Source organism: Bos taurus, chromosome 23, assembly GCF_002263795.3.
Source record: "Bos taurus isolate L1 Dominette 01449 registration number 42190680 breed Hereford chromosome 23, ARS-UCD2.0, whole genome shotgun sequence".
Lineage (NCBI taxonomy): Eukaryota > Metazoa > Chordata > Mammalia > Artiodactyla > Bovidae > Bos > Bos taurus.
Window position 1 is genome coordinate 22,685,558 of NC_037350.1, and position 20,163 is coordinate 22,705,720.

The 20,163-nt window shown below is 38.0% G+C and overlaps 1 protein-coding gene across 1 annotated transcript in view; it reads right to left on the minus strand.

Annotated features, from left to right (window-relative positions):
• Window positions 1–20,163, minus strand: part of LOC101906162 (beta-defensin 112) — a 42,919-nt gene that overhangs the window by 22,575 nt on the left and 181 nt on the right. The gene's annotated exons all lie outside the window — the stretch shown is intronic.

Consider the following 20,163-nt stretch of genomic DNA (forward strand, 5'->3'; position numbering starts at 1 on the left):
AGAACTCCTATTTAAAATAAAATTTCCTTGACATATAAGAATAACAGTTATAAAACAGTGCTTACTATATCAGACACTGCCCTAAATAACTTGCATATTTTAATTCATTCGATTTCTTAAAAGCCCAGTGCTGCCACTTCAGTCGTGTCTGACTCTGTGCGACCCCATAGATGGCAGCCAACCAGGCTCCCCCATCCCTGGGATTCTCCAGGCAAGAACACTGGAGTGGATTGCCATTTCCTTCTCCAATGCATGAAAGTGAAAAGTGAAAGGGAAGTTGCTCAGTCATGTCTCACTCTTAGCGACCCCATGGACTGCAGCCCACCAGGTTCCTCCATCCATGGGATTTTCCAGGCAAGAGTACCGGAGTTGGGTGCCACTGCCTTCTCCATAAAAGCCCAGTAGGTAGGTACTATTTTTATTATCCATTTTAGAGATGAAAAAAAAAAAAAACTTGGGAAAGAAAAGTCAAAAAACTTGATCCAGGTCTCACAGCTAGTGGTAGGATTTGGATCCTCACAGCCTAGCTCCAGAGTCTGTGCTTTGATGACTTATACTACTATTAGTGTCTTTAGTCGGAGAAGGCAATGGCACCCCACTCCAGTACTCTTGTCTGGAAAATCCCATGGAGGGAGGAGCCTGGTAGGCTGCAGTCCAGCGGGTCATGAAGAGTCGAACACGACTGAGCGACTTCACTTTCACTTTTCACTTTCATGCATTGGAGAAGAAAATGGCAACCCACTCCAGTGTTCTTGCCTGGAGAATCCCAAGGTCGGGGGAGCCTGATGGGCTGCCGTCTATGGAATCGCACAGAGTCGGACACGACTGAAGTGACTTAGCAGCAGCAGCAGCAGTGTCTTTAGTAGGATAAATTGTTAATGAAGAATTACATTAGTCAGATCTGAATGCCTGATAAGTGCAATCAACTTATAGGATAAGGTTTTTCCAGAATGAGATTCAGGGCTGATGAACTGTAGTGAGAGGTAACGATGCTATAGTGTTTAATGCTCGGTTAGGCACCATGTTTAAACTCCTGGACATTTGGGTGTAAAAGAGGATGTGCCTGGTGGAATGGATATAAATAGGGACAAAAGAGTTACAAAGGAGGAGGAATCTATCAAAGACATGTTCAGACACTTTCTTCTGACAGTATCTATCTGCCCCGAGTATTTCCATGGTTATCGATACATGTTTACCTGTTTGTATTTCCGCAGATAAGTTACTTGGGTAATGTGGTACCAAGTTCTTGATCAATTTGTTGAAAAGTGAGAGAGTCTTTGGAGACAAAGAATCTGTAGAGCATTTCAAATATTTGATAGCACTTTCCCCTCCCTGCCTCCATTTGTTTTCATCTCGCTCATTTTATCTTGATTCTGTTGTAACAGATGCCGATGGAGTTTTTGACACTGAGAATGCCAGATCTATCATTAATGTGTTGCCAAACTGGGGAAGATTTACTAACAATATGTTTTGCCTGCATCAGTTCGCTTCTTTTAATAGAGAGACTCATTTGAATAACATCTGAATAAGGGAGTTAATAATAGTAGCCTAGAAGCGAAAGCCAGATTGGATTAATGAGCAACTGACCCGAATCTTCACCCTGAATTAAAATTGAATGGCATTAGAATAATTTTGGAGGCACAAAATGTTCTGTCAATTCTAAACCCTCCTTCCACCCTTTTCCTGCTTCTCCTCCTGCTACAATATTTTTAACACAGAACTTGCCTCTGCCCCTTCTGGCTTTACTTGGGAGTCTAAGAAAGAATGTACTGGATTGACATTAAAGTTATTTCATAGTATGAGCAAAAATATTGTTCTGAAGTTGGTTAGAAATTTTAATTCTTCAGAGATGATGTATTAAGTAGTTCATGCTGACATATATGTGTATATATATATATATATATATATATGTATGTATGTATAATGGTTAAAATGGTAAGGGGAATTAAGAAAACAATTTTCTTTTTTAAAAATGCAAATATATAAGTATTTTACAATGTTATGTTCAGTTTGTGGGTGGAGGGAGATAGAAAGAGAGAGAGGAAAGAAAGCAGAGTGAGAAAGAATCATTAGTGGGTAGCCGTTCAGACTTATGTATTTGTAATAATGGCAAAAATTTGCTGTGAGACAGGATTGTCTTCTTTGAGAAACGCAGTGTGAGCTTGTGCCTATCTACATAGAAAAAAATATATAAGAGGTAGAGGGGTCCAAGGAAGGTATGTGTGTATGTGGGAGGTATTTGAAAGATTACTTTATTTTATAGCTAATTTATCAGAATTGAATTTCTAGGTTTTGTTGTTATTAATCTTTTTGAAGTGTTAAATATAGAACAAGTTAAAAAAAACTTAAATGTACACATGATAAATGCGTATAACTAGCACTGAAATCAAAATGAGAAAATTGTCAGCATCTCAGCCATTCCCCTTTCTCCCCTACAAAAAGGTAATCGCCAGCTGACTTCAATTCCCCAGGATTCTCTTTGTGTTTGTACATTATATTGAGAAAATCAGACAATCTATAATTTTTGGAGTTCAGCATCTTCCATCCTGTTTGTGAGATTCAACCATGTTGGTGTGAATAGTAAAATAGGTCATTCATTCCCTTTCTCATATGTATGACTAGACCACCATTTATTTATCCATTTTCTAGTTAAAAGATTGAGTTGCTTCTAGTGTATGGCTGTTATAAATAGTGCTGCCACAAAGATCATGTATGTCATTTTTGCTCAATGTATGTGAATTTTTTTTTGGTACTTAAAATATGAAAAATAATTTCCACAAACTTAAGAAAACACTGTTCCTAGACTTCTGTTTGGCTGGGAAATTCAAGACACTGTTTATAAACACACTTTGTGTCTAACTGCCTCTGATTTTTGTTTGTCATGAATTTGTCTATGTCAAAATCTCAAACTTCTCCTAGGAAGCACTTTGACTTTCTGAATCAAGCTGCACTTTTTTTCCAAATTCCTGGATTTTACTTGAATAGGGACAAAAAAAGATAGTTTTTACTTAGTATAAAAATGGTCATTAAGTGGGATTTCTGACATGTCAAAATCAATATGTTAATATGCTTTAGTTTGAGGAAAATTAAAATACAAAGCAACAAATACTCACTTTCTTTGAACCCTGTACTTGGAAATCAAAACAGCAAGTCACTCTAAGAATTTTGTGAAATACTTATTATATTGGACTATAGATCTGCACCAAGTAGCACAATTAATCATTAGCCCATTGATGGAGAGGATATTCAAAATTAGCAGAGTAGAAAAGAGAAAATTTAAGTAGCACAGTTATAAAAAATTTTAAATACAATATTGAAAGTACACTACATAAGGCAACTTCAAAAGCCTCTCCTGAAGAGAAGATTGAACACAGTTTCAGTTTGTAAATTAATTTAAGATAAAATATAGACTGCAGGGAACATTCCAGTAGGATTCTGGAGTAGACTCAACCACTGACATAAGGAGAAACCTATCCTGTATTTTTAAAAGTAAATTCAAGCCCATTTAACCAGAAAGAAGTTAAAATGTGAAATTGTCATTTAGAAAATATTCAATAATGTGTGCTTAGACATTTCCAAATAGCCTAAGAAAGTAAATAGGGTAGAAATTAATATAGTTTATGGCTCTTTAAATAAAACAACCAAAAGGATCAATGATCTGTACAATTTAAGAGTTTAGAGATAAGAAAATATATTGTGTTGCAAGTAAAAAGCCTTTAAAAGAACCAATATTTCACACTGGCAAAATTAATAAGGATAACTATTAAAAATCTTTCCAGTGATTCTGCTTCAAAGGAGTATTAGCACTCCAAAATTCTCTGTCTTTCCTCTAATCTAATAGAATTGTTTATAATTACAGATGAGTAGCATAGCTTTCTTATTTTTATGAATATTCCTATATACACATCTAATCCCACTACTATAGAATACCAGATACTTGAGAGAAAAAAATTTATTATCTGAAAAGTAAAAAAAAATTGACTTTTAAGATTGAAAAAGGAGAAAGAATTTTACATTAAAATAGAAATGACTAGTTTAGCCAGACTGTGAAAGAAAGATAATAAAAGACAAATTTGAGGGTATATAGTAAGTCATAAAAGCCTTGAGGGGAAATAAACTTTACCTTAGCTTAATCAAACCACTTAAGAACTAAAAATAGCTACATACCAACCTCTAACCCATATTTTGAGGTCATTATCAGAAGAAAGTTTTGTATTCTCAGTGGTACAACTCCTACAAATATAATAGTTAGAGTTTGCTCCTGGATAAACTGCACTGCCTCTTTGACACATAATCAGGTTATAACTGATCTAGACACCAGAATGCCCATACCAGGTATGGCTCAAGAATTTATCAAAGAAATACAATGATGGCAACATTCCCATGGGTCAGATAGCATGGATTAACTTTATATTGATCTCCTATAATATATTTTTTTTTTTACCAACAGGAATATGTTAGACCTTGCTCTACATATGTTAACTCAACAACATGGCATGTGTAGAAAAACGACTGTCAAATAAAGCTTATCTGCTAGTTTAGCAGCCAAAACTTAGCTTCTTTACGTCCACGCAAATACAAGCATTAAATCAGTCAAAATATCTTTAGGTCTTGGATTCCTAGGTCTTTACATGTAATGTTACCATAGTAGTAAACCCCTGCTCCTAAAGAAACAACTGAATGTTTTTATACTAGTTTATTAACAAATAAACAATAACAAATTAACAATTAACAAATAAACAATAAACATCACTGTATTCTCCCCTACTACCACTGGATGTTGTTTAGTCACTAAGCTGTGTCCAGTTCTTTGTGATACGTGAACTGTTGCCCACCAGGCTCCTCTGTCCATGGAATTTTCCAGGTAAGAATACAGGAGAGGGTTGTCATTTCCTCTTCTCCAGAGGATCTTCCTGACCCAGGGATCGAACCCACAGCTCTTGCCACATTTCCTGCATTACAGACGAATTCTTTACCACTGAGCCCCAGGGGAACGCCCTTACCGCCATTGGTACGACACTCCTAACCAGGGGCTCTAGTTCCTGAGCCCTCAACCAATCCTCTTCTGAGGGGATGGAGGTGATGGATTAATATCATGTTTGTGTCTGAGAGTATGGTACCATGTATTGTCTGAGGTCTCCTTGTCTAGTTTGAAGTTCATGAGTTTTTCCTGACCTGGAAGAGCTGGCATCGCACATGTAACCTCAAGGAGGTCTTTGGACAGCATTGCTCCAGCTTTTTCCATATAAGGTGGGGCTGGGAGCAGATGGACCTCTCTTGTCATCTGCATGTTCTTCTGGTTATGATCCAGGAGGCTCAATGCTTTTGCCCCCTCTGGTATGAAATTTTTTGCTGATCTCCCTCATCTCATGTGCAGGAACACCAAAGTCTTTCTATTTGCTTGAACCTTCCCTTGGTAATTGTCAATTGATATTCTGTGTGTCAGTTTTCATTTGCATTTTTAAAAATCTTTAACACTTATATTTTTATAGCACTGTTGCTGCTACTCTGGGAAGGCAGAAAGGACCACTATCCAAAATCTGGTTCGGGTGTCTAGACTGATGTCACAATTCCCCTTCTCCTTAAAATAATATTCAGAGGTTTATTAGAGGACTGGGGTCTCTGGTTGGGGCAAGGCCTATCTCTCAAGCAGGTCCAAAAAAAAAACACAAAATAGCTGATGAGACCAAGGAAAGGAGAGGTTCAGGATTTTATGTGCAATTAGGGGGTGGTGCTGGGGTGAGGTTTTACTTACAAAGGGGCTTGCATGATTTCAGTCTTTAACAAGTGACCAAGAGGGAACACCTGGGGTTTTTTCAGCTTTCCCAAAAATGAGGCACAAGGGGAAGGGAGGAGGGTGAGGTTTGTAAGCTGACGGTAGTGCAACATTCATAAACAGAGTAAGACCACTTGTCACAAGAATGTTCTGTGTGTCAGACATCGTTAAAAGCACTTAGCATATATCAGTGGACAAAACAGAGAACACTGCCTAGTATCATTGGGCTTTCATTCTATTTAGGGAAGACAGAACATGCACAGCTGATATAACATGTGAGTAAAACAAATATGATGTTAGATTCCAGTGAGCCATATGGGGAAAAAAGAGTAGGAAGAGGAAGAAGGATTAGGGTGCAGGGGGTGGGAGCAGAAGTGCAATTAAAAACAGAATGGTTAGGATAGATCTCACTGAGAAGGGGAAACTGAAACAAGGCAGATGAAATTGTTAACCCAGCAGAACCTAAGGAAGACCGACGCAGGTAGAAGGAGCAGCCAGCACAAGAATCCTAAGGAAGCAGGGTACCTGCTGGAGTGCCTGAGAAACAGCAAGGAAGCAAGTGTGAAAGAGGGACATGAGTCAAGGGAGGAGGAGCAGGAGGAGATTAAATCATAGGGGAAAAGGGAGACAGATTATGACAAACCTTACAGATCATGGTGAGAAATCACTGAGTGAAGTAGGGAACAAGGAGGGAGTTTGAACAAAGGAATGAGATGATATGATTTGTCTTTTAAAAAGATTCCTTTAGCTGCTGCCTTGAGAATAGACTGTAGGAGGGTAAGGATGGAAGCTGAGACCAGTTGGTGGTGGTTTAGTCACTGCTTTGTGTCCAACTCTTGCAACGCCATGGACTATAGCCTGCCAGGCTTCTCTGTCCATGGGATTTCCCAGAAGAGAATACTGGAGTGGGTTGTCATTTCCTTCTCCAGGGGATCTTCCCAACCCAGGGACTGAACCCGTGTCTCCTGCACTGCAGGCGGATTCTTTACCGCTGAGCCACCAGGGAAGTCCTCGGGGACCAGTTAGGAGGCTATTAATATAATTTGGGTAAGAAACGATTTTGACTCAGGCCAGAGTGAGAGTAGAAGTAGCTGAATTGTAATATGTATTTTAGAGCCAACAGGATTTATTGCCAGGACTAGGAACGAATGTTGGAGGAGGCAATGGCAACCCTCTCCAGTATTCTCGCCTGGAGAATCCCAGGGACGGGGGAGCCTGGTGGGCTGCCATCTATGGTGGTCACCCAGAGTCAGACACGACTGAAGTGACTTAGCAGCAGCAGCAGGAAGGAATGTGAGAGAAAGATGGGTCAAGGAAGACCCTGATGTTTTTTGCTTTGACAGCTGTGGACACCTGCTACAGGTGGAGCAAGTTTTTATAGAAACGTGTGCATGGAGTCAAGGTCTGCCTCTCAGTACTCCATTCACAGCACAATTCTATGGAAAATTAAAATAGGTAATATGTATAAGGTGGAAACAGATTTTAAAATATAAGCAAGTTATGAGTTGAGGCACAACTGGGGCAGAAGCAACAATGGTTCTATGTGTGGACAACAGAGTGAAACTTAGTGGTCCTTAACCCAAACTCTGCCTTTTTTTTGCAAAACAATTTTTAGTTGCAAAACTTATTTTCTCTAAGTTTCCTGTTATGCAAAATGGAATGAATATATAATTATCATGGATGAAGATGTTGAAACATAAAGACCTTAGAATTGGAGTTGAATTTGAGTTCTTGCAAAATTCTTTACTAAATTAGGGTACTGTATTTACCTCTTTGGCCTCAGTTTCTTTATTTGAAGAAAGATGTGTACTTTTTTTGCAGCACATATACAAAAAAAAAAAAAACTGGAGCAAGAAAAATAATACCTAACTTGTGTATATGCTGGGCTTCCCAGGTGGCACTAGAGGTAAAGAACCTGCCTGCCAGTGCAGGAGATATAAGAGACTTGGGTTCAATCCCTGTGTTGGGAAGATCCCCTGGAGGAAGGCATGATAACCCACTTCAGTATTCTTACCTAGAGAATCCCATGGACAGAGGAGTCTGGTGTGCTACAGTCCATGGGGTTGTGAAGAGTTGGGCAAAACTGGAGTGACTTAGCATGTATGCATGCATGTATATATGTAAAGACTAGGAAAAATAATGTATTTGGCATAAAGTAGGTGTCCAGTCATTAGAAATTAATTATAACTTCAATTTTTGTTCTTTTATGTATTTATATTTCCATCTTTAAAAATGATTTAAGAAAAAAATAACTTACCAGAAAAGCAATATTCATAAGAAGTTCCTATTATTCAGAATGCTTAATTTCTTTTTTGTAGTTCATTTGTGTAGATTATGCATTTATTTATTTATCAAAACTTGGTTGCATATATACCATACTTTTGGTACAAGAGAGGTGAAGGTGAATATGGGTCCTGTCATGAAGGAACACCTTACTCTCGCCACCAAATTTCCTGAAGTAATTAGGATTCAAAATGGTTGATCTCTGTCCCATCGGGGGTCACTGTTTCACAGCTTTAAGCCTAATTCAATCCCCAGTTTCTTTGGTGTATATTGTGTTAAAACAAAACAGATATTGGAACTTCCCTGGTGGTCTAGTGATTCAGAATCTGCCTTGCAATGCAAGGGACTCGGTTCAATCTGCGGTCCAGGCATTAAGATCCCACGTGGCACAGAGCAACGACGCCCAGGAGCCACAGCTTGCTGCTCTGCAACAAGAGATCCCAAGCGACACACCTAAGACCTGATACAGTTGAATAAATAAAAATATTTTTTAAAATAATAGAAAACACGATTCTTGCCTCCAAGTTGCTTAAAATATCTTTAACTTTGGATGAAAGTCTCCAAGGAAAGCATCATTGGAAAGTAAATTAAGGCATTACCATAACTGTGTTAAGGGCAGCAGGAAAAATGCCCCACCTTAGAGATTTTTTTTCATTTTGATTTTATCTTTCATTAATTTATTCATCCAGCAAATATGTTTAGCTCAAAATGTGGTCTAAAGGATGTGCTTTATTTGGGGTCACAGAAATATAGGAAGACAAGGTTTTGTTTTTTTTTTTTCTTTTTGTATAATTATTCTGTAATGTGATAAACATGGTTATAAAAGTATGGCCAAACATTTGCAATTTTAGGATAAAAAGAACTGATTCTACCTGAGGTATTAGGTAAGATTTAATATAGGAGATTTTAAAGGATAAATCACAAGGCAAGGACTAGGATGAAATGATGCAGGTATTCTTCTTGAGCGTAAAATTTAAGGAAAGTCAAATAATACCGTAGTCAAGACAAATGTTGCAAATTATGGTCCATAGGCTGGTCATCTATTTTTTTAAGTAAAGTTTTATTGGGCTTTCAATAAATAAGAATGAAAGGTAAGGTTATTCTAAGAAGAGAAAATCACATGAGAAAATACTAGGAGACTTGAGAATGGCACCTGAGATGTTTAAGAATGATAGTCTTGTGAGGTTAAGAAGACTGTCTGAATAAAACGGTTGCTTTTCTGTTTGTTTTAATGTGAAATTCTGGATTATAGAGTCATTTCACCCTCTTTTAAATTTTCCATCTTACTGGAAGCAATGAATTAGATTAATTGACCTTGAAGTATTTGTGGTTTATTTGAAGATATGATGGGCTTTAAATGATATTTGCTAAACTGAATAGTTTTCTTACTACTTTAAGAAGCCTAGAAAGAATGAAAGGGCATAGGGAAAGAAGGAAGTGTTGGAAAGGAGCAAAGGAAAAGGGTGGCAAGTGCTTAGTAGGCACAATTTCCTTACTGTACAAACTTGCTACTTACTCTACTGTGCATGAAAAAAAAGTATAATATGGGTAAAACAAGGGAAACCTTGTAGAAACCGTACACGTAGCACTCAGGGACAAGAAGACTAAAGGTAGGTGGAACGTATTTAAGTTTTCTTTGAAGAAATGAAATTCTGTACCTATTTGCGGAGTTTTTTATTTTTTAAAAATTTCCCAACTTCATGGAGGAATGATTGACACAAATTATATATATTTATGTGGTACAGCCTTAATTCTTAAGGAGTACATGGTGATTTAATACATGTATACCTTGTGAAATGACTACCGCAATCAAGCTAATTAACACATTCATCACCTCAGTAGTTACCATTTTCCCCACCCAGTGGTGTAAGAACACTTCAGATGCACTTCCTTAGCAAATTTCAAGTACACAGTATAGAATTTGTAATTATAATCACCACGCTGATCTGCAGAACTTACAAGAAACATCTTCTAACTGGAAGTTTGTATGCTTTAACCAACATCTCACTTTTCCCCAATTCTAAGCCCCTGGCAAACATTATTCTGCTCTTTAGTGGTATGAAGTCATACACAGAAAAATAGTGTATTATTTCACTTACCTGTGGAACCCCAAAAAAAGTTTGTATGTATTTGAAGGGAAAAAAATACAATACCTATGATAGTATATGTTGATTGGAAGTATGTGCTATGGGAATGGTGGAGAATGTTGGAAAAAATAAGTAATTTGAAGCATATTTACAACACGAAGACAAACAGATAGTAGTATTCAAAAGTAGTATACCCGTTTCTGTACCATATGGAGATGAAGAACACAATTATAATTTTTAAAATTTTGTATGAAAGAAAATGAAAGTGTTAGTTGCTCAGTCATGTCCGACTCTTTTTGACCCCCATGGACTGTAGCCCTACAGACTCCACTGTCCATGGGATCCTCCAGGCAAAAAGACTGGAGTGGGTTGCCATTCCGTTCTCGAGGGGATCTTCCCGATCCAGGTAGTAAACCTTGGTCCCCTGCATTGTAGGCAGATTCTTTACTGTGTAAGCCATCAGGGAAGGCTAAATTTTATATAAATGATATCAAATATATGTTTATTTGAATTGCATTTGGGTCTAGATGTGATTGGCTTCCCAGGTGGCTCAGTGGATAAAAAACCTGCCTGCATTGTAGGAGATGCAGAAGATACGGGTTCAATTCCAGGGTTGGGGAGCTTCCCTGGTGCAAAGCACAGCAACCCACTCTAATATTCTTGCCTAGAGAATCCCATGGACAGAGGAGCCTGGCAGGCTACAGTCCATAGGTTGCAAAGAGTCAAACATGACTGAAGTGACTGAGCACAGCACAGCCAGATGTGATTACATCTCCATTCGATTTTTAGATCATTACTGGTTCTCCCATAATACTCATCAGTAAACTTCAAGGTCAACAATGAGTTAACTTAAAATGTGAGAAATTCCTGGACTTAGGGAGAAATCTTTAAGAAAGTATGGATACCACACCCTAAAATCTGGCCATGTCACTACTTAATGACTTCATACTAAAGACTTTTTAGGGTGTAAAGGTCCCATCTAACAACTTAGGACCCAGACATAATATTGAAATTATAGTGTAGGTCATGCGTCTATCTCAATTTGCCTATTGAGTGGCCTTCACTAAGCTTGTCTTGGTCTAATATACGTTTGTTTAAAATCAGAATAATACAACAAACTTGAAAGCAATGTCAGAGACAGTAAGAAAGGCTATAGTTATCACCAAGTCCTATTATATGCTTCTCCACTCCCAAGAGTTTACAATAAAAAATAAGTTGTCATCAGATAATAGCATCAAGAACATTAACTACAGCCATAGGTGGACAGCTTTTCCTTTTTCCAGATTCATCATTATTTTCAATGACTAAATATGAATCACCAAAATGAGAGAAGCACAACAACAAAGTCAAAGATGCCTAGAGCAATAAGCAGATTTTAATTCTTTTAAAATCTGTTTGTGATAGATGTCTACAGAGAAGACCTCATGAAACCCAGCAACATAAAAACATCATAGTCGGGACACAAGCACACCACCCATGGCCTTGGCAGGGCCTTCCTCACTGAGCCCTGAGAATCCTACTCAGAAATCTGGTCACAGGTCACTTAGACAGTGGTCACTGTGCTGGATTATTTTTTTTTGTTGGTTTCTTTCCCCTTTCATTCATGGAATCCATCTGCTCTGGCTCTTAATTTTTAGAGTTGAAGGATTCATATATACACTTACTTTTGCTGTGATTATTATAATATTCCTTTAGCAGTTCATATTTTCCATATTCAATTATATTTATTACCTTATGCCATGACAGCCTTATGATGATCCACTATACTGACTGCAAAAGAACACATCCAAATTGAGAGAAAAATAAATAAATATTGTGTATCATTAGCAGGAAGTGGAAAACTTTCAGGTTTTAAACACATTTCCAGCCAAATCATATTCAGCCAACAATTATTTATTTTTCTCTTGTCAGCCCCTCCTATCATGGTCTCTGGCTTCATCTATCTTCTCCTTTCTCCTCCCTTAACGATATTCCTCTTAAGACTTAGATAGAAACATGATTTACCTCTTTAAGTTTATTCCTTCTTCAGCCAAATTCTCAAAAATGCCTGTGCTAGTCTTTCTTATTCAACCTTTTTGCTGCTTCTTTCAAACTCTTCCCTCTGATTTGACCAAATCAAACTGATGGAGTCTATTCTTGGGCAAAGTTTCTTACTTTAGGAATCTCTTCTTGACCTACTGTGTTCCCTTATGAATTCTGTATCCAGGTATTTATAGAATTCCTGTCACTTTCTTGGGGTTTATCATGCGGTTAGTGTCAACGTGAGTATCTGTCAGAGAATGTGAAAAGCTGTGAGCCTGCTGAGACCTGCATTTAAAATGTTATGTAATGCAGGTGACATTATGGGTGCACCTGAGTGCCCAACTCAGGTGATAATGTGGACAAAATGCCCACTTTCGGAGAAGTGCCATGGACTAGAGGAGAAAGGCTTCAGAGTTAGTCTTACCTATTCTTGCAGAACCATTCATTTATTCATTCAATTTTTTGTTATATATTCTATGGGTTTTTAAAAAATTTATGTTTTTAATTGGAATATAATTGCTTTACAGTGTTGTGATAGTTTCTGCTCTACAACAAAGTGAATCAGCTGTATGTATACATACATCCTTTCCCTCTTGAGTCTCCTTCCTATCCCTGCCCCATCCCACCCCTCTAGGTCATCAAAGCACTGAGCTGAGTTTCCTATGATATACAGCAGGTTCCCATTAGCTATCCATTTGTCACATGGTAGTCTATATATTGGAGAAGGAAATGGCAACCCACTCCAGTGTTCTTGCCTGGAGAATCCCAGGGACGGGAGAGCCCGGTGGGCTGCCGTCTATGGGGTCGCACAGAGTCAGACACGACTGAAGCGACTTAGCAGCAGCAGCAGCAGCAGTCTATATATATCAGTGCCACTCTCTCAGTTTGTCCCCTAATTTATTTATTTTGGTTATTGTTTTTCAAGTTCTCATCTTTTTCTTTTAACTACTAGGGTCTTAGACTTAGTACTTCACTTAGGAAGGCTCTCTGTCCAAACGGTAAACAAAATTAAGTTTATGGTGCACTTTTATTCATGGGAGGTTGAAGTGAATGATATAAAAGGAAATAGCTTGCTGATATTTGGGTTCAGAGAATCTGACACCAATCAATGTAATAAGTCTTTTACTTAGGTGTCATTTCATGTGACTTCAAGCATACTGCTGCTGGTAAGTCGCTTCAGTCGTGTCGGACTCTGTTGCGACCCCATAGATGACAGCCTACCAGGCTCCTCCATCCCTGAGATTCTCCAGGCAAAAACACTGGAGTAGGTTTCAAGCATACTAAATCTAAACAAATTTAGCAAATACAAGTGAAAAACTAAAACAGCTATAATTATACAAAATGGATGCCACAAAAGTTATCTATGTAAATTGAAACTTGAGGGATTTTTTCAAAGACTCTTAAAAGATTTTTTTAAATAAAATACATGATTACCACAAAGTTGGATTCTGTTATACATTTAAAATGTATTTTAGAAGTGTGGGAAAGATCTGGCTTCTAGAGAAAGTCCTCTGACCTCACGTCAAATCTGATAAAGACAAAGGAAAGAAAATCTACAGAGCATAGTTCCAAGAATTAAAAATAGTGTAGAGTTCTTGCCCCATTTCAACGGAAATAAATGAATGCCCAAAATATCAGCGCGAGCTTTCAGAATATTGTTGGATTTGAGTTTATTTATTAGCCTCCAAACATCCTAAAGTATTCATTTAAAATACCACCCCATTACTTATTTAGCTCAAAATTCTAGTGGGTGGTTCTTCTGGTCTAGTCAAAAGTTCCTGGTCTTGACTAGGTTAGTTCATGTACCTGTCTGTAGATGGTGAGTCTTGGGACACACTCACATGTCTGTTAGATGTCTGGCCATCATTTGAATCAGTTCAATGAATCAGTTTATTCACATCGTGGCATTTTTTCCAAGAGCAACAAGAAAGGAAACTGCAAAACTTAGGTCTGAGTGTAGAAATGGCACAATCTCACTATTGCCAGTTTCTGTTGGTTAAAACGATCAGAAGCCCTCCCTATATACAAGGAGTGAGGAAGCAGATTCTCCCTCTTTGGGGAAGAGGTGTAAAGGACTGTGAAAGCCATTTCTTTGCAATCTACCACATAGGCAAGAGTAAAATAATAGATGTTTGAAACAGTATCTCAGAGTCAAAAAGATAAAGCAAAAAAACAAACTTACTTACAATCTCTTTTAAGATTTATAATAGCAGATAATTTGAAGGCTAAAGAATAGCTTAGCTATTACTATGGCTATTATGAAGATATTGCCTATAAAAATTCTTAATAAGTAAAGTAGTATTCCCTAATAATAAACTGAATTTTATCACCTAAAAAAACTCCAGTAGAGTGGTACAATTCCTTCCATGGCCATACTGAAAAATGAGGGAAATAATTTGTTAATGTCCAGCATATACAATATTTTGTGACAGATGTCAAGTCTAAAATGGTAAATATAAATATTCCAAGTCTCTATCCTCAAGGACATACAGTCCAGTGGGTGAAACAGATAATAAACTAAAGAAATAAACACATATCTACTATCAGTGAAGACTGGTATGATGAAAGCAATGAGGTTTTGGTGTAGAAAAGGAAAGTAAGGGAATGATACCTGCTTTATATAAAGTATTCCAGATACCATCTCTGAGGAAATCACATGGTAGCCAAGGCTTAGATAAAGATTAATAGTATTATAATCAATTCCACTTTAAAATACTGTGTTCCTTTGAATACTAGAGTTATAGATGGTCATAGAAATTATCTAATCAGGTCCTTTTAGATGAAAAACATATAACAGAAGAAATAATTTGCTCATTTAAACTTATAGCTGAAAAAACTTCCTCAGTAGTTGAGAATGACTTGGGACCAGCCTCGTTCAGGATGTGTCTTTATACCGTTGTGCCCTCTTTCCCCTTATTCTTAAACACAATCCTGCAAAAAGCTTTGTTGCCCACTATAAGTTCTATAAATCCAACCACAACAGTAAGAAACATTGATTTCAGGGACTTTGTGGCTGCTGATAGGCGAGTTGAAGGCAAGCATAGTAGTTAAAATCCTTAAGTATAGGAGACATTTTGACCTGGTTAAATCCAACTCTGCAACTTAGAAGCTTCTTTCTGCCTCGAGTTTCAGAATCTGTGAAATGGGGATAAAAACATCAATACTTCTTTCATAGGACTGGTGTGAGGATTGTGCTGTGACGTGCTTAGCCACTCAGTTGTGTCAGACTCTTTGCGATCCCATGGACTGCAGCCTGCAAGGCTCCTCTGTCCATGGGGATTCTCCAGGCAAGAATACTGGAGTGGGATGCTATGCCCTCCTCCAGGGGATCTTCCCAACCCAGGGATCAAACTCAGGTCTCCTGCACTACAGGTGCCACAGTCGGATTCTTTACCAACTGAGCCACCAGGGAATCCCAGTGTGAGAATTAAATGAGTTAAGAACTGCAAAGCATTTAGAACAGTGCATGATTCTCAGTATACCTGGATGTGTCATCGATTTTTAGTCCTATGTATATTCATGAAGCTCAAGGTTAGACCCTAAATTACAAATAGCTGAGAAAAGAAGAGAAGCTAAAGGCAAAGGAGAAAAGGAAAGATACCCATTTGAATGCAGAGATCCAATGAATAGCAAGGAGAGGTAAGAAGCCTTCCTCAGAGATCAGTGCAAAGAAATACAGGAAAACAATAGAATGAAGAAGACTAGAGATCTCTTTAAGAAAATTAGAGATAACAAGGGAACATTGCATGCAAAGATAGGCACAATAAAGGACAGAAATGGTATGGACCTAACAGAAGAAGAAGATATTAAGTAGAGGTGGCAAGAATACACAGGAGGACCTTACAAAAAAGATCTTCATGACCCAGATAACCACGATGGTGTGATCACCCACCTAGAGCCAGACATCCTATAATGTGAAGTTAAGTGGGCCATAGGAAGCATCACTATGAACAAAGCTAATGAAGGTGATGGAATTCCAGTTGAGCAATTTCAAATCCTAAAAGATGATGCTATAAAAGTGCTGCACTCAATATACCAGCAAATCTGGAAAACTCAACAGTGACCACAGGACTGGAAAAGGTCAGTTTTCATTCCAATCCCAAAGAAGGGCAATGCCAAAGAATGTTCAAACTACCGCACAATTGCACTCATCTCACACACTAGCAAAGTAATGCTCAAAAGTCTCCAAGCCAGGCTTCAACAGCACGTGAACTGTGAACTTCCAGATAGATGTTCAAGCTGGTTTTAGAAAAGGCAGAGGAAGCAGAGATCAAATTGCCAACATCTGTTGGATCATCAAAAAAGCAAGAGAGTTACAGAGAAACATCTGCTTCTGCTTTCTTGACTACACTAAAGCCTTTGACTGTGTGGATCACAACAAACTGTGGAAAATTCTTCAAGAGGTGGGAATACCAAATCACCTGACCTGCCTGCTGAGAAATCTGTTTATGCAGGTCAAGAAGCAACATATAGAACCAGACATGGAACAACAGACTGGTTCCTAATAGAGAAAGGAGTACATCAAGGCTGTATGTTGTCACTGCTTATTTAAATTATATGCAGAGTACATTATGCGAAATCCTGTTCTGGATGAAGCACAAGCTGGAATCAAGATTGTCGAGAGAAATATCGATGACCTCAGATATGCAGATGACACCACCCTTATGGCAGAAAGTGAAGAGGAACTTCTTGATGAAAGTGAAAGAGGAGAGTGAAAAAACTGGCTTAAAACTCAACATTCAAAAAACTAAGTTCATGTCATCTGGTCCCATACTCCATGGTAAATAGATGGAGAAACAATGGAAAAAGTGTCAGATCTGGTTTTCTTGGGCTCCAACATCACTGCAGATGGTGCCTGCAACCATGAAATTAAAAGACACATGCTCCTTGGAAGAAAAGTAATGGCCAACCTAGACAGCATATTAAAAAGCAGAGACATTACTTTGCCAACAAAGGTCCATCTAGTCAAAGCTATGGTTTTTCTAGTTGTCAGGTATGGATGTGAGAGGTGGACTATAAAGACAGCTGAGCACCAATTACTTTGATCACCTGATGGGAAGAACTGATTCATTGGAAAAGACCCTGATTCTGGGAAAGATTGCAGGCAGGAGGAGAGGGGGACCACAGAGGATGAGATGGTTGGATGGCATCACCAACTCAATGGATATGAGTTTGAGTGAACTCCAGGAGTTGGTGATGGACAGGGAAGCCTGGTGTGCTGCAGTCTATGGGGTCACAAAGAGTCAGACACGACTGAGCAACTGAACTGAACTAACTGAATGTTAGACTCCAGCAATGTTTTCATAACAGTCCATTTTGGAAAAAAGAAATAAATCAACTAATGGAGGGATTAGAATTGAGAAAGTTTTGACATCTCAAAAAACGGCATGGAAGCAAATTGCCAAATATTTTCTCCTTGAGCTGCAGCGAGATTGAGAGTAATTACCAATAAATAAATTTAAAAATTAATATTAAATATATTTATGTTTCATAAGTCCTATGTTGAAATTTCAGGATTTGGAGTCATGACTGATGTTAATGAAGATGTTTCCCTTATTTTCTTTTCTCCAGTGTCCTGCAGGACATTTAGTGTAGGGAGAATAATTACATAGAAAACTATCAAAGGATCATTGTTTCTAGGCTCTGTAAGACTGAGTGATTGACACCTGTCATTAATTCACATCCTGATCCCCACGAGGACATTTTGGCAACCATATGGCATGGGGGTGGAGTTCAATGTATCCTGTCTGTCCCTGACCAACACACACACACACACACACACACTCAGAAGCTACAAATGCCCATCCCGCATGTGAATGTCTGGGAGCTGTCAGAAGTACGCACTGAGATACTACAGTATTTTACACTTATGATAATATGTCACAGGGTTAATGTAAGAAGTCAGCAAGCGTCATTCATTCTTGACTTTGGTAACAATTTCTATCATCCCAACCACACATCTTGTCACTTTCCATGCTGTTCTGGCAGTGGCTTATGTTGCCACCTGATCATAACACTCCAAATTATCATATAATTCTTCTTCAAGAGTTCCCAACATTCCTTCATTTCTGAGTTGTGCAGTCCACGTCTGGTTAATCATAACATATATCTTCAAGAGCCTCCAGTCAATTTTGATTACCATCTGCTGCATATTTGAAAGTCATTCCTGTAATGGAATGGCCAGACTGACATGTGTTATACCCAAAGCTTCATGTTAAAGGTGAAGAAGCTAGTTTTGATAAACTTAATTCGGAAGAATTCTTTTAAAGGGAGATTACCCTTGGCTACATATATGCATCATTTTAATTAGTTTATCCCTTTGTTCTTTTTATTAGTTTTTATTCCTTCTTAGAACTCTTATGTCAATTATGTTTTTTAATAAAATTTCTAGAGAGAAAGCTAAGATGTGCAGAGGCAGAATAATGATGCTGTTACCACTGGGAAGTCACTGAAACACTATAGCAATGTAGCTTGAAAGGAGAGAATTTGGATGTTTGAAGAAAGTATTGAGACCTTCTGAATTTACCTATATCGTCCTGAAAGGGAATTAAAAAAAAACTCATAGTCATTTTATTAGTAGTTAGTTCATATGGTACTGGCTTGGGTGGATGAGATACAATTTCTATCCAAATTATTCTCATCTTAAACATTTCTCACAGGATGAAGGGTTAGTTTTGAAACACTTAACTGTTCATATACATATATATAAAACTATATATACTAACTATAATTATAAGGTAAAATATGTATTATATATAGTAACTATACATATATCTATACTAACTATAATATGCGTGTACTAACTATAATATATATGGTAAAATAATGAATTGTTATCACAGTTATTTATGCAGTTTGTCCAAGTTACTGTCATCCTGGTCATTAGCATCATCAGCATCAGCCTGGGATAAACAGAAGGCACTCAAGCTTTAGCTCTTGTGATCACTGTCTTAGACTGTTTGGCTGCTTGGACAAATTATCACAGGCTGGGTAGGTTATAAACAGCAGAGGTTTATTTCCCACAGATTTGGAGGCTGAAAGTCCAAGATCAAAGGGCCTTCACGGTCATTTAAGGCCCTTTTCAGGTTCACAGTTTTCTCTTGTACACACTCACGTGGCAGAAGGGGTGGGGGAGCTCTGTGGGATTCTTTTCCATCAGACCACTAATCCCATTCACGAGCGTCATCCTCATAACCCAAGTACCTTCCCCAAACCTCGCTTTCTAAAAACATCGCATGGGGCAGTAGAATTTCAACATATGACTTTTGGGGGACAAAACCATTCAGCCATAGCAATCATCCTCGAAGTTTTATTCAGATACTACTATTTATGAAGCATTGTTATAAATCCAGGGGATCATATAGAAGTGTATATGATAATTTCTATCTTTAATGAATTCCTGATTCTAACTTAAAGTAAGGAATCGGATCAAACAAATCAATACTGACAACACCCAAGCTGCCTACAGGCCCTTCAAACAATAAACATCTTCATAGAACAGGAACCTCCTCTAGCAACTCAATGTAATGGACTTTGAAGATTTTGTTTTGGGGTCTCTCATTCTCTTCATGATTCATAAATATGAATTTAATATCTACCATATGCCAGACTGTGCAGAGTTCGAGTCCTTTCCACCTCTGATGGAAACTTTCCTGGGTATGGAGTCGTTCAGAGCCTTGGGCAGGTTGAATTCAACTAATGAACTGAAAATTAACATAGTTCACACTCCATAATGAAGAGGCAACTCCAAGTTATAGTTATACAATGAGTGGGGTGGGGAAGTGGCTTATAGGGGCTGTCAAGGACTCTCATTTTCCATGAAATCCAAAGCTCCAAGAACAGTTCACCTCAAATAAAAACTTCCTCCTTCATTTCAGCAGATACTCCCATCCATAAGCCTAGAATTTAGTAAGAGTAGGTACACATGTACACCCATGGTTGATCCATGTCAATGTATGGCAAAAACCACCGCAGTATTGTAAAGTAATTAACCTC